The sequence below is a fragment of the Pan troglodytes genome, chromosome 3 (assembly GCF_028858775.2).
Source record: "Pan troglodytes isolate AG18354 chromosome 3, NHGRI_mPanTro3-v2.0_pri, whole genome shotgun sequence".
NCBI classification, from domain to species: Eukaryota; Metazoa; Chordata; class Mammalia; order Primates; family Hominidae; genus Pan; species Pan troglodytes.
The window spans coordinates 163871014-163886066 of NC_072401.2; the positions used below are offsets into that span (position 1 = coordinate 163871014).

At 33.7% G+C, this 15053-nt stretch overlaps 1 protein-coding gene across 2 annotated transcripts in view; it reads right to left on the minus strand.

Moving 5' to 3' along the window:
- Positions 1–15053, minus strand: part of FSTL5 (follistatin like 5) — an 816338-nt gene that overhangs the window by 768352 nt on the left and 32933 nt on the right. For both annotated transcript variants that reach the window (XM_016952467.4, XM_016952464.4), the window contains exon 2: positions 8049–9023. The gene's annotated coding sequence lies outside the window, so the exon portion shown is untranslated. The remainder of the gene's footprint in view (positions 1–8048; positions 9024–15053) is intronic.

Genomic DNA, 15053 nt, shown 5'->3' on the forward strand with positions numbered 1-15053 from the left:
GAAAACATACATATGTTTTAAAAACATGAACATTTTGATGAGATCCAAAGTGACACTGACATGACATTTACTGTAACAAAAACTGCAACAACTCTGAAAATCACATGGGAGCACAGTATGCTCTTAAACTATAAGAACCTTTGACTGAATGCAGAAGAGTGGGACCTAAACAGGGATTCTTGAAAGTACAACAGTCCAGACAGGACATTGTGTTTATACAGGGTAAGGAACTATGTGATGGTTTAGATTTTAACTTATCTTTGTTTTGCATGTGTGCATTTCACATATCAGAAAACGGAAAAGCAGGTTGACTACTTGCAGGGTGTAGAACCAATTAGAAGAATCTTTAAAGCAGCAGAGAGTGTCAACTTAATGTAAAAATTAGAGATCTAATGATGATTTCTGAACACAGTGGCACTTTAAAGCATATTTTAATCAAGAGAAATCCAGAGAATAAATGAAATCTGCAGGACATAAAGAGTAGGATCTGATCATGCAGTTGACTTCAGACAAAACTTGGTCTGAGTCTCAGCTCTGTGGGCAATACCTTAAGACTTGGTTTCAGAAGACATACAAACATGAAAAAATGCTCCACGTCACAAATCATCAGAAACATGCAAATCAAACCACAGTAAGACACCATCTCGCACCAGTCAGAATGGTTATGATTAAAAAGTCCAAAAACAACAGATACTGGTGAGGCTGCAGAGAAAAGGCAAATCTTATATGCTATTGGTGGGAATATAGATTACTTCAGCCACTGAAGAAAGCAGTTTGGAGATTTCTCAAAGAACTTAAAACTGAAATACTATTTGACCCAATAATGCGATTACTGGGTAGATAGCCACAAGAAAATTAATCATTCTACAAAAAACATAGATGAACTTGCATGCTCATTGCAGCACCATTCACTATAGCAAAGACATGGATTCAACCTAGGTGTTTATCAATGGTAGATTGGATGAAGAAAATGTGGTACACATACACCATGTAATACCACACAGCCATAAAGAAGGATAAGATCATGTCCTGTGCAGCAATGTGGGTGCAGCTGGAGACCATTATCCTAAGCAAATTAACACAGGAACAGAAAACCAAGTATCCCATGTTCTCAGTTATAAGTGGGAGCTAAATATTGTATATACATGGACATAAGGATGACAATAGCAAGCACTGGAGTCTACAAGAGTGGAGAGGTAGGAGGGAGGCAAAGGCTGAAAAACTAATTATTGGGTATTATGCTCAGTACCTGGGTGGTGGGATCACTCATACCCCAGACCTCAGCATCAGGGAATATATCCAGGTAACAAGCATGCACATATATCCCCTGAATCTAAAACAACAGTTGAAAACTAATTTAACTTTTTTTAAAAAAAGATGGTTTCCCTATATCTACATTATAAACTGTTATGCATATAAAATTAAACTGTGTCTATAAATGCTTAAGACTATGCACAGGATATTATGAATCATCAGAAATTTTGTCTCATTATTATTACAGCAGGAAGAAACAAGAATAAGGAGACTAGTGTAAAGAATGTCAAAATACTTTTGTCTCAGTTTGGACAGTCTGGGTCAAGGTAAAAATGATAAGAGAAAAATAGAGAATTGGGAATCAGACAAAGCTACATGATAAAGTGAGGGATGTAAAAGTTGCATACCTGCTGCGTACTGTATAGGAAGAACAATGTAATTTTTAAATATTTATAAATTTTTAGACCAAAGTAAATTGAAGGAGAATTTGTCATCAACTGACTGCCGGAAAAAAAATAGAATGGGGATCATGTTAGGGATGAGATCATGAGTTCATGGGGTTTGTGCTGTCACCATGAAATCAGAGTTAAAATGTCCAGCAGACCTTTGTAAATACATTAATGGACTTCAAATCTGGGTCACAGCTACAGATTTGGAGGATATCTGTGAAGAGATGATAATTGTAGCTGCTGGAGTGAATGGACTTCCTGGGGCTCCACAGAGAATGAGGAACAATGAGTTACACGAATGGTATACACAGTCTCGTAAAAATTTCAAAATTAAAAACATTTATGCCAGACTTCATGTCAAAAGTGAAACATTGATTATTGTTAACCAATATGTAAAATATAAAATAAAAGGCCCTATACGCTTTCCACTTTAAAGTTAAACATTCTTAAGAAAATCAAACTTTTCTATCTCCTTTGGGATCCACTTAATAAAGACAACCAAAAACTTGTATAATGGGGATTCAGTAGGGAGTCTGATGCAACTTTCTGGCACACCTGGGAGCTGTGTTATAATTACTGCTAACAGCAGTCACCTCTTCTCTTTCTCAGTCACCCTAAATGCTATATGAAAACAAAGAGCAACAGCTAGTGGCCAATATTTCCCTTTACATCAAATACAATTAGATAGAAACAACAGAATAAAGTATTTAATGTTTCCAAAGCCTTCAAGAGCCCGCCTTAGATTACCTCCTTAGTGCTGTGCCTCAAAGCTAATCATTTGTTTTGATTATTTTATTTAATCTTGATTTAATCTCACAGACTGTTCAAAACTTTAGTAGCTAAGTAATCTGAAGGATTACATATGAGTAGCAGTTGATACCACAAATGCTGATTGCTTGAAATGGTCTAAATTTCACCAAGTGTTTGAATTTCATCTCCAGTAGGACTTTTAAGGGAAAAAGAAAAACAACTTGAACTCCTAGGAAACATTATCTACTCTATTCTATTGTTTCTTATGCTGTTTGAGGCACCAAGGGAAACACTGGCTGCTGCTAAAATTTTGAATATTCTATGAGGTCAATTAATGTAGCATCTTTATAACATTAAATACAGAGGGAAAACCCCTTAAGGTCTTTGGTATTATGCATTCTAAAGTGTGTATACTAAAGAATATATGCTATAAAATAATTTCAATGACTTAATAATTAAGGAATAGTCTTGGGGAAATAATAAGAGGCATTTACATATAGTAAAGAGATTATCATAGTAAAAATGCTTAGTTTTGAAAATGATATAGCTAGTTACTGGACTTTTGACCTAAATAGAGGTACTAGACATGTAAACTTGGTTTGATTCCCTAATTCATCTATTCCTAGTTGTGTGACCATAGGATACAGTGGTATGGAGATTTGATGTGAGTTTCTGCTTTCTTATATTCATATGAGTAATTAAGAATTCAATAGTATCAATCTTTACAAAGCCATGCAAATGTTACATTACTTAATATGGGTTTATGGCCTGATATCAATAAAATATATATGAATACCTATTAATACTTTGGTATCTATGTCTATCTTATTCCTTTTCCCAGATGAAAAAGCAAATTCAGGATCAAAGACCAAATGATATCAATAGACACTCCATTATGAAGCAACAAATGTCTTTACTAGTACCAACTCACTGCTTCTTTTTCTTTAGAAATATAAAGAGCCAGATTCCATAACCCTAAGTGAGGCAGCTCAGAGTCTGATTGACAGTAGAGTCACAGCAATTGCTGCGGCTTTGAGAAAAGGGACATGTGACTACAGAGGGCAGGTAGGCATTTGTGTTTTCATGTAAGGACATTTACTTTTAGGGTTTTGGAATTTTAAAAATAATAATAACTCAAGAGACAAAAAAACGATATCTAGTGGTCCAACTACAAAAGGTAAATTATTTCCATTTCATCATCATCTTTGGGGAATATAGTTCAGGTGTGTATGTTTTAATTGCTACTGTATGTATGTCTTAATTGCTACCTTGGTGCTATATTCACAGAGAAAATACATCAGTAAAGTAAGTTTCTCTATTACAATGTATATTTAAATACAACTCAATGAAGAAGTATTTTTAAATCTTTTGCTTTGGAATTGTTACTTGTGCAATGAACTAGTTATGAGTTGAAATAATATTCTATTTATTGACATACAAATGAACTCACTAAGCAACGACTTTGCTTTAGAGATTTATAAATTTAATACCAAAAGCCACATTAAATTAATATTAATTACTTGATTTTAAACCAAGAAAGTTCAGAGTGAAGCTGTTCTCTTATTTCACCATATTTATGTGTGAAAACATTAATACACAAGGAATAAAAATATGTTATGCGCAGGGATATCCAGGCTGTGTTCTACAGAGGTGCATGGCTTATTATCTGAAGATTTGTAGGAAGTAAACTTGATGTTTTACTTTTATAGATTGTAATTTCCAAATCCTTTATCAGAACTCATATTTTTAAATAATTAATGTGGTGCTATAAACTCTTCATTATGCACACATCCATTTTGTTTTTTATTCCTGGCAAATATTCATTTTCAATTGTTCCTTGCCTTGCCAATCAGCATGAGAGGTTCTAAATGTCATTTTAATGCCAAAAAAACTGGTATGTGCACAAGCATTCTAGCCGAAATAAAAAATAACAGTAATTAGAAGACAAAATTGCCATTAAAAGTTATATATTGTATTACAGCTTATTATCTAAATTATTTTGTAATAGCTAGCATGTCTTTAACTTGCATGTTCTAGGCCATGCCCTTGCATGTTTATTCTAGAGTAGAATTTACATATATATGTGTATATACATATATGTGTAAATATATATGTACACACATAAATTCATACACACGTATATACATTCTAATTGTCTCAATTACTTATACTATTATTTAATTCATCCTCTTTCAGAAAACCCATTGGAACTCTGAGTTTATCAAAACATGGTCCCATCCATTATAATAATAGCAATTCGTCAATACTAAGGTGATTTAAAACACAGAGGGACCAATTGCTTTACTGTATGGTTACCAATTTAATTGGAAAATTAGGATATTTCCACAAGGGATTCTACAGCTAACCTAAAGTAGGATATACCCAAAAGATTTTGGAGGCGTTGAAGCAGAAGGTGATTAACTCTGTTTGGTAAAGGATAATTGGTCACTTGACTCTTAGAACGACTCTAACAACAGGAAATATTTTTTCTAGTTTATTAGTTCACAAGAGTCTTTTGAGCTTCATAATATATTAAGTAGTAAAAAATATGAGAGCTACTATGTCAATTTTGGGCAAATATGAAGAACTAATAGAAAGATGTCATTCAAGGCCTTTGGGTCTTATTGATAAATGAGCTTTAAATATTATTTTTAAATGGTCATTATTCAAAGAAAACTATCCAAATTATTAGGCAAATAACTTCTCAAATATCATTTTAAAAGGTATTTTTATTTTTTTCAAACTTTTTAGAGTATTTCAGATTTATTATGACTTGTATTTTTCTATCGCCCATGTTAGTAACTAGAAAACAAAACAAAACAAAAAAAAAGAAAGCAAGCAATATACAGCCTTGATAATAAAAATTCCAAATTGATTCACCCTTATCTTAAATCTCACAAAACATAAACAGGAATGCATTTTATTTGTAAGAAGAAACAATCTATCTGTAAATTTCATTTTTGACTCAATTTTTAGTTTGATCGATAACCCTCAAGAGGTTGAGAAACAATTTAAAAAGACAAATTGAGCACGTCATGTAATATATAATTAAATTATTTTGATAATTTTCTGTAGGCTTTATGAAGTTCATCACTTTTCTGCAAACGGTGCTGTATATATTTGCAGTGTGTCTGTAATGAAATGAGTTAATGTCTTAACAAGACATCCAGTGTTGTGTTACTGAATAATCCTTTACATTTTACATGAATTCATTGTAACTCCAAAATACGGTCATTTCTTTGTGGATCAAAGACTTAATAAGGGGCCACCACATTTGAATATCTTTCATAAGTGTCTTCAAAGTTGGCAATTTGATTAGTTTCAGTGGAAATGTTATTCTGCATTTAAGTAGTGTCCCCTATATGCTAAATTTGGGCTTATGATGGGAATCTAATTTTACCTTATTTCAGGACTAAGATGCAAAAGCTAAAAGTGTAGAAAAATCAGAAAAAAAAAATGCAGCTAATGTTTTACATTTGCAATCTCATTGAGTCAACCTTTGGTTATTATTGCCAGTAGCATAGTTTGACTTCAGTGTTTAAATATGTTATTGTTAGATGAAACATTAAATTTCATCTTAAAGAATTCCAGATATTGGTAGTTCAAGGTAAATATTTATACTTGAATAAAGACATACATCTTGGAAAACTTTGTGCAAATGGAAGTCAATGACACACTCAGGTACATTTTGAGTAAATATAATGTTTATATATAGTATGCCTTTCAAATAAGTTATAAAATTAAGATATGTATTCATGTTTCAAGATAATACATAAAATTGAAAATAAAATAAGCCATAATTCTGTTAGAAATTTCACAGCCTAAATATTTATACCAACATAATTAGTTTTAACAAGAACATTTCAAAATTTGTAGTGGAAAGAATGATTCTCTGTGTATTTAAAGGAGATTATGTTGTATAAACTTCCTAGCTCAGTGTTTTTTATATTCTTTTTTGCCCCTCTACCCAATCCAGGCTTTCAAAATTTGTATGAATATTTAATTTAAGATCACATGACTAACATGAATCCTACAAAGAATATCTGTTTAGGGTAAAACATGTGAACAACTTCAAAAGATTTACATTTGACCTTTAGTATTTGCAACAACATGCATTTCTTGTGACAATCACTCTCTTGTAGGGCTGTGTAGTAAATACAATGAAAAATCTCTACCTAGAGGATTTAGTTTAAATCATAAAATTCTAAAGCTAAACTTCATCCTAGTAACTCTAATGCAACTAGAGTAGAAATTTTATATTTTAAAATATACAAATATTTAAACCTAACTTAGTGTACGCCTGCTGAAAAGCATAGCTCTATTCAGTTGAATAATACTTATTAAGTACGAAACAGCTTTATATTTAACTCATTCCTATTAATATTGGACATCTACTTGCAACCTAAACTCTCTCTCTCTGGAATGTAAAGGAAATATCCCCCACCCCCGTCCTTTTCCAGGCATCATTTATACTTAATCTAATGTTACTAAATGACATAAATGAGAGACCACAATTCCATTTATCAGGCAAACCATCACACCTGTCAAAGTCATGAATAGTAATAAGAAATACAAAGAGCACAGGATAACTTCTATCATTTAACAATTGCTCACTATGAGAAGTATTGTTCAGTCGTTTTCCACACTGAATTCTTTCTCTGTACACACTCAGAACACACTGCCACTTGATAAAAGGAACATAGCTTCAAAAGAAAATTCTTCTAAGTAAAGAAAATCTCTCTGTTAAGCATGCAAGAGGTTAAACATTGCTGAAATAGTGAGACATTTTCTCAGCCCACGCTTCCCAGTTCCATTCAATTACCAACAGCACAAGCGACTATAATACAAGCGAATACTGTATTATTAAATCAGAGCTTCCCATTTACATCCACCTCTAACCTGAGGGGGTTGCAAGGGGATGACATTTGCTAGTCAACAGCAGAACAAACAGCCCCCAACTTGGAAATACACATGACCTTGGGTTGTGGAATGCTCAGAGACTGAGTTTCACAAGTTTTATTTGGATCTACTGCATAACAACACATCTAAATGGACCCAGCATGATGTAAATGTTTCTATACCTACCTCCTCCCTTCCAAAAAATGTTAAGAGAGCTCTGCACTTTGAAGTCTATGCTTTAGATATAGGAATAATATTGATGATTAACCAGAGACTAGTCCATTCAAATAATTATTTGATTATATTTGTTCTAAACAACTTGTTGGTTGATTTATTTAACATCATTTGCTAATATATTTGGGGGGTTTCCTGGAATGGTTCCTATCCTTTGAACCCTGCTGAAAGTATTGCTCTAAAATATTTATATTTATAAAGCAAGATATAACATAATGACATCAACTTCACAAAAAGCAAAGCTCTCAACTTCCCCTCTAGAATTTAGTGCATAATCACTAACAGATTGTCTTGTAATAATAATAATAATAATAATAGTAATTATTAAAATATTTTTGCAATCATTGCCAAAAGTCCAGTTTCAAATTATAAAAATAAGCATAACTTGTTTTTAAATTTTTGTATGGCAGTCTGTATTTCTCCCCCACTTGTAATCATTTATAACAATATTATTTTTCTTACCTTATTTTAACAGTCACAAAAGTCCCCCAGAAAGATTCCTAAACGCTGTGGAAATATAAATCACAATAAAAAAAAAAAACTCTCAAAAGATCGTCTTAGCTGGGGAAAAAAAAATAGTTTGGTCTAAAACTATAGAAATCTCCAAAGTCACGCCTGAATGAGCGCCCAGGTGGCAAACAGAGGACTCTCTCCCACGTCCGATACCACACTCCTTTGTCAAGTTGATATGGGTCCTGTTGGTGAAGCGGGTCCCACAGGGCACAGAGGGTACAAGAGGGCGTTGCCTTCAGGTGCTGGAGCAACTGGTCCGCTCGCGTCTCAGGTTCAGCACCGACAGCACAGTGGACAGTACCAGCTCCTTTCACCTCCAGTTTGTCTCAGTCACTGAACCAGGCTGATTCTCGCTCCTCCTCCCTAGGCAGGAGCTGCTGCCACTCAACCCGGGGGTGCCCCGCCCCCACCATCTGACGTAACTATTTTGCATATCAACTCGCCGAGAGGTGAGGGGCCGCCCCCTTGACTGGGCTTCTGCTAGAGTCAGCTGCGGCAATCGAGGCAACAAAATTCAGGCTTAACGTCAGCGTGGGCATCTTTGGACTTCAGGATGTATTCTCAACCAGTCCAGTAGAAACTAAACGCTTTGGCGGTGCTGGAGCCTTTGCCTTCGCTGGGACTGCCGTTTCTGCGCACTCTAAGATCGCTGCGGGCACAGCTCTGGAAGGAAGACGGGGCGGAGAGAGGGGGCAGTGGAGCACGGAGAGGACCGAGTGGGAGGCGGGTGGGGAGGAGACGGAGAAATAGAATGAATCTATTCAACCATTCTTGAAAACATCTCCGATCCTTTTCATCTTCCTGGCCAAACTTTGCTGCCTCTCCCTGCCATTTGGTTATTTGAACGGATCCGTATTTGGTGTTCCTACTCCCTTCCCTCGGTTCACGGAGCCTCTGGAGGGAGTCGCTGCTGCAGAAACTTGCCTGGAAGAAAAAAAAAAAAATTGAACACTGAGAGAAAACGTGAAAGCTTGCAGCGCTAACCATCATTTCTAAACAGAATCTTAAAGAAAAAAAATACGAGTGCTCCATAGTATATATTATACTTCATATGCGTTCCTATAAAACCTACAGAACCTTCCTTATTCATTCTCATGATTTAAATAAATCCTCAAACTGTATAGACTTGGAGATTCCAGAGGGAAAAAAAATTAAATAATAAAAAGTGAAAGTTCTCAGCTTCAACTTCCACTGCCAAAATTATGAAGGTTATGCAATATTTATTATGTCTACTATATCAATATTTCTATGAAAGATGGGCTATGCTGGAAGCTTTACATAGCCTTTAGCAATTCTCTCAGTATTTGTGATATTTCTTGTCCCAGTGAAGCTCTAGCCGCCTTGAAGGCAAGAGAAAGGGAGCCTGTCATGCCAAATTCCACAGACTGCTTAAACTTGTAAACAAACACTTTCAGTGAACTGAAGCAATCAATCATCCAGAAGGGTGATTATTCACATTCCATGCACATGTCCCACCTACAGCTATGACTTACTTGGACAGAGAAGTGGGTATCTAAAACTAAGCTTAAATTTTCTTAAGTTGGATAAAGCATGTTTAACAAAAAAGGTTGTTTATTCAAATAATGTCGTAGCATTTCACACATTGCTTTCCATCAGAATGCATACACACTGATATGTGTCATCATATGCCAGGAGTCTGATATCATCTAGCACTGGATCCACTCACAAGCATTTTTCAGGGACTCTAGTCAAATGAATACACTTACTTATTTCCCCATCAGGAAAAATAATGCATTTTATTTTCTCTAATATTAAGAAGTTATTTGAGGAAGTGTATTTACTTTGTGGGCCCATACCCCCAAACTCCTTCTTTCTAGTTACTTAAAAAAGAAGAAATAACAGGAAAAAACTATGGTGTTTTTGCTTGAGGGAAGGAACATTTTTTTATTCTGATTCACACCCACATAAAACTGTCTCTATGGCTTTATTCCAGAAATTGCCCATTTCTTTTCTGAACGTACAATCCCCAGTACTATTTCTCCAACACACCTTGACTACAAGTTTTGCATTTTGGGTAATCTGCAGTGTTTTTGTTTTCTCAGACAACTACTGATTTTGCATTTATAAGTGTCAAGTGCCATGACTTTTTGCACAGATATACCCATACATGCATGTATTATGAGTTCTTCAATTCCCAAAGTCATTTTAATAAAGGTGGCAGACACCATGATATGTCAGGAAAGATGATCTGTGGGGGCAGATGGGTGTTGCACAATTACAATTACAATGGAGCCAACTGTATAACTTGAACTTAGGCTGGCTACGGCGCACATGATATGCTTCTTTTGGGAACATCGCATAGCACACTTTGGTCTGCTTCATGCCAATGTGCTGAAATGTCAGAGAAATCTTGATAGTTCACTTTAGCAATATAGAGAGTACATGATGTATACTTATAAAATTCCACGAAGACCTATGTTGTTTGTATAATGGACATGATTTTTCAGTTTACTCCAGTGATCATAATGTTTTGGACTATGAATTCAATTAAAGCAGTCATAATATTATTGAAAAGCCTGAGGGAATAAAACTAGAAAACAAACCTTCCTTTGAAAGACGGAAAGGAAAGCCAAATCATTTTCTCATTTTTTCACTGTCTTTAAAAAGAGGGAGAGAAGAAAGAAAGAAAAGAAAAAAAAAGGAAACGAGCTATTTTGGCAAGCATGAACAAAGATGAATACATGCAGAAAAGCATTGAGAATATTCTCCTAGCGGATTCTTGGTTTTGTACTGTCCTAAATGGCAATGTGACTGAGGGCAAGTTATTTAAACCTTTTCATCACACACATCATTTGTAAAATATATAGGTTATCCTGTTATCTCCAAAATTCATTACATGCTTGTCATTCTGTAATTTTATATTAGACTTCAACCTATTATATATATATATATATAAAATTTGGAATCACTATAAAAAGGTTAAAAAGAAAGAGCTTATATATATAAATATATAATAGAAAGAGCATATATAAATACAAACAGCATATACATAAAAAAGAGCATATATATATGGCATCTTCTTTACTTCCATTACTTTCTTACTTTCTATCTCTTGCTCCCTTGGGCCCTTTTGTGCTCTCCACATATGTTTTATTTCATTGTAATGTTCTATTTAAAATGTCTATTAGGTATATGTCTACTGTGGTAAAGGGCATTTAAATACAGTATTTTGTTATTGAAAGAAATATTGACACAATATATTTATATTAAATTTCTTAGCTAATTCCAAACTGTGACCTTAAACAAATTTATATGTGTGCGTGTGTGTGTGTGTGTGTGTGTGTGTTTATGTAGGTAGGATATACTAAAGAGAATTTTCAAATATGTTTTCTTAAAATTATGGAAATAAAATTTAAGATATATGAATTAAAAACTCACTACTAATAAATAAAGCTGCAAATTAAAGAACACTATTTCATTATGCACACACACGTATTTTATCTAAGCAGCAATTACAATTTTCATGAGATTATATCAGTTTAATTTTAAATCTCAATTAGTTTCACTGGAATTATTTGAAATCTCAATATATGTTAAAATTGAGATTATGTTGTTTTTCATTTTCTCTGTTATATATCATAGCATAGGCATTTTGGTGGCTTTGGATAAGATTGTTAAATTTAATCAAGACTACTGTGAAAGGTCTTTTCTTGCTAGTATTTACATTAACACACAGAAAGATACACTAAGAGAGACAATTTTTATCATTTGTAATTATAAATCCACCATCAAAATGGCACATTTCATAAAGGAGTGGCGGACTTTTTCAGAAATACTGGCTAAAAGCTGACTATAACTTTTTGCTATTCTACCCCTCAAATTATCAGATTAATGCACATATAAACTTTAATTCTCACTGTGTAAACAGGCTTCTCAAATTCTACAAGAACCTGGATAAATGTATAGTATGAATAAAAGTTATAGGTTTAAGAAATTGTTTGATATCAATATTTATTGAGGTAATATTAATTAGAGAAAGATAGAACATGGTTTAATAAATGCTGCTTAACTGGAAAGCTGAAACCTACCATATTTAATACAGAAACCTAGGTTTGGCCTTAAATAAAAGATTTGCTCATTGTCATCAATAATTTGGGGTCAAAATGAATTCAGAATTATAGTAACTGGCCACTTAAAGAACCACTGCATAATCAAAGGATGTACCATGAATGCTGAGGGTGCAAAGACAAATAAACCTATTTTATTCTCCATGATAAATATAGATTCTTAATGTTATAAGTTTCATCTTCTCAATTGAAGGGAATTAAAACCCGCTCTTTATATAGCCACATCATGGGGAATGAACATTAACATACAGATTTAGCAGACTCAGGTTTGTGTTAACTATTCTAGTTTTCATGCATTTTCATATTTTTTTATTTAGTTTTCAACTTCACAGACACACTCATCCTGCTTTCCAAGTAATACTACTATGAGTTTCCCCCTAAAGCTGTATTTTGCCTTTCTGTTTTGGCTTGGTAAAAATGTTTGATTTTCCCACACTAGTAAACAATGGGAATTAACTTTCAATAACAGCGAGCATCTGTCAACGTGTCAATGCACAGAGTTTTCGAGCTCATATGAATGGATTCAAAAAATATTGCTCTATAAAAGTATAGATTGAAATGATGAATTGATTTAAAAATTTAGTAACTATAACTAAATAAGAACTAAAAATTGTTATTATAGAGCTATGTATCTTCACAATTTGAGCTATCCTCCTTAGGGATGTTAAATGTGGACATAAACCTATAAGTAAATCATTTTTTCCTTGGCTTAGAAAAAAGCATCTGAATGTAATTTTTTATAAACTAAACGGTGAGATAAGAACATAGTTTTATTTTGCTAGATTTATATAACAAACATATTTAAGTATCCTTTATTTTCTATGAATTAACTTCAGTGTTAAAAAAATCTAGAAGTAGTAACCATAATTAAAATATCATCCATTAATAAGCCTTTAAGTACCCTATACTAATAGCAATATTGTAGAAAAAAGATTGAAATTATAGTAAAAGCAGGAAACCCTAAAAGTATCAGCTAATTCAAGAAATACTTTACAACACAATCTGATCTGCTTCTGTGATTAAATTAACCCTAGAATTACATTTATGTACCACAGTAATAAGTAATATTGTTGGCTGCATTTATAAAATTAGAAATAATCAATTATGTGAATCAGATATATTGTTACCTTCATTGTATTAATAGATTTTCAAATCAATTCATTGAGTTTTCCTTTCTTTTTCTATTACTTTAATAGAATAGAAATTAGTACTTCGTGAGGCAGTTTAAAGTTCGGTAATATTAAGAGTCTTTGGAATCTAAAACTATGGTGCTATTTCTTAATTGAACTATGAAAAAAAAAAGCGTGAGACTTGCTGATGCTCAGACAACTTACATTGTTAGAGTTCCTGTGTTTAAGAGAGCTCTTAGGGCATCTATTGGCCTATGTTGGTATTGCATATGAGAATTTCAGTTCTCACAACTTGAGTTATATATTTGCCCACAATGATTAAAATACGTGCTGCTGATGAATAGATTTATGTTGGAAATCTGTAATATCTATTGTTGAATTTAAAGTATTAAGCAAATGCATAAAACACATATGGTATGGGAGTTGGTCTTACAAGCGTTTCGATATCGGCTATTTCAACAACTAAAAAATGTATGTTAATTATTTTTTAGAATCTAATACGTCACTGTTCATATTAGTTGCCGTCACCATTTTACTTACACTTCTGAATTTTTGTTTTGTTTTGTTTTGTTTTTTTGAAATGGAGTCTCGCTCTGTCGCCCAGGCTGGAGTGCAGTGGCGCGATCTCAGCTCACTGCAAGCTCCGCCTCCCGGGTTCACGCCATTCTCCCGCCTCAGCCTCCTGAGTAGCTGGGACTACAGGCGCCCGTCACCACACCTGGCTAATTTTTGTGTTTTTAATAGAGCCAGGGTTTCACCGTGTTAGCCAGGATGGTCTCCATCTCCTGACCTAGTGATCCACCCGTCTCGGCCTCCCAAAGTGCTGGGTTTACAGGCGTGAGCCACTGGGCCCGGCCACACTTCGGTTTATAGGAGAGACAAAATAATGGTTCTTTCAGCTTTCAAAAGAAGTAAACACAGTAACATGTTTTACATTATAACCTTTACAGCAGAATGTAAAAAGGACATAGAGAATATAGCTTTAAGTCTTGAGTTCAGAAATATCATAATGTGTAAGGAAATATAATGTTACTAATGAAAATAATCTGCATATTTGTCCAGACAGAGAAGTAATTTTCCCAAGTATCACAGGTACTTGCTAGGAAAAAAAAAAAAAAAAGAAAGTCACAGCTGTGAGAAAGGATGGAGAAAAATCTGAAATTTAAGTTCTTGTATCTGTATGTGAAAAATATACAAATATTGTAGGCATGTAATAATACATAAATTAATAACTCTATAAGTAAAATTCTATTATAAGTAAGTTATAAATGAAAAGTATTAGAAATATAGAGAAAGTATAGCAGGTCAAAATTAGTAAAATCTCAGGTACGAAGTGATACATCCTCAAAGTGAAGTAAAGAAAAGAGTTTGGCAAAGTGAGAAATTACTACCGATTTTCCCTTATGCTTTTTAACCTTTCCTGTACAGAAGATCCTTCCAAACCGTATGACCCAAAGTAACTGTTCCAGTTTTTGAACCCAAGAATAGCACTAAAACTGTTTGGGAGGAAGTGTGGTAAGGAACCCAACAGAAATGGTTATGTTACTTTTCTTAAAGTATCACTTTTAAAATGTTGATTGCTGTTGTTTGTTGATATTATGTAGAAATTATTTGAACTTAAGTAGGCAAACACTGTTGAAAAAGAAACATGAAAACAATTCTATGTAGTAGATTAGCATTTCACAATATACTTCTTTTGTATTTATCACGGCTGATTACCACGTCATGGCCATTCT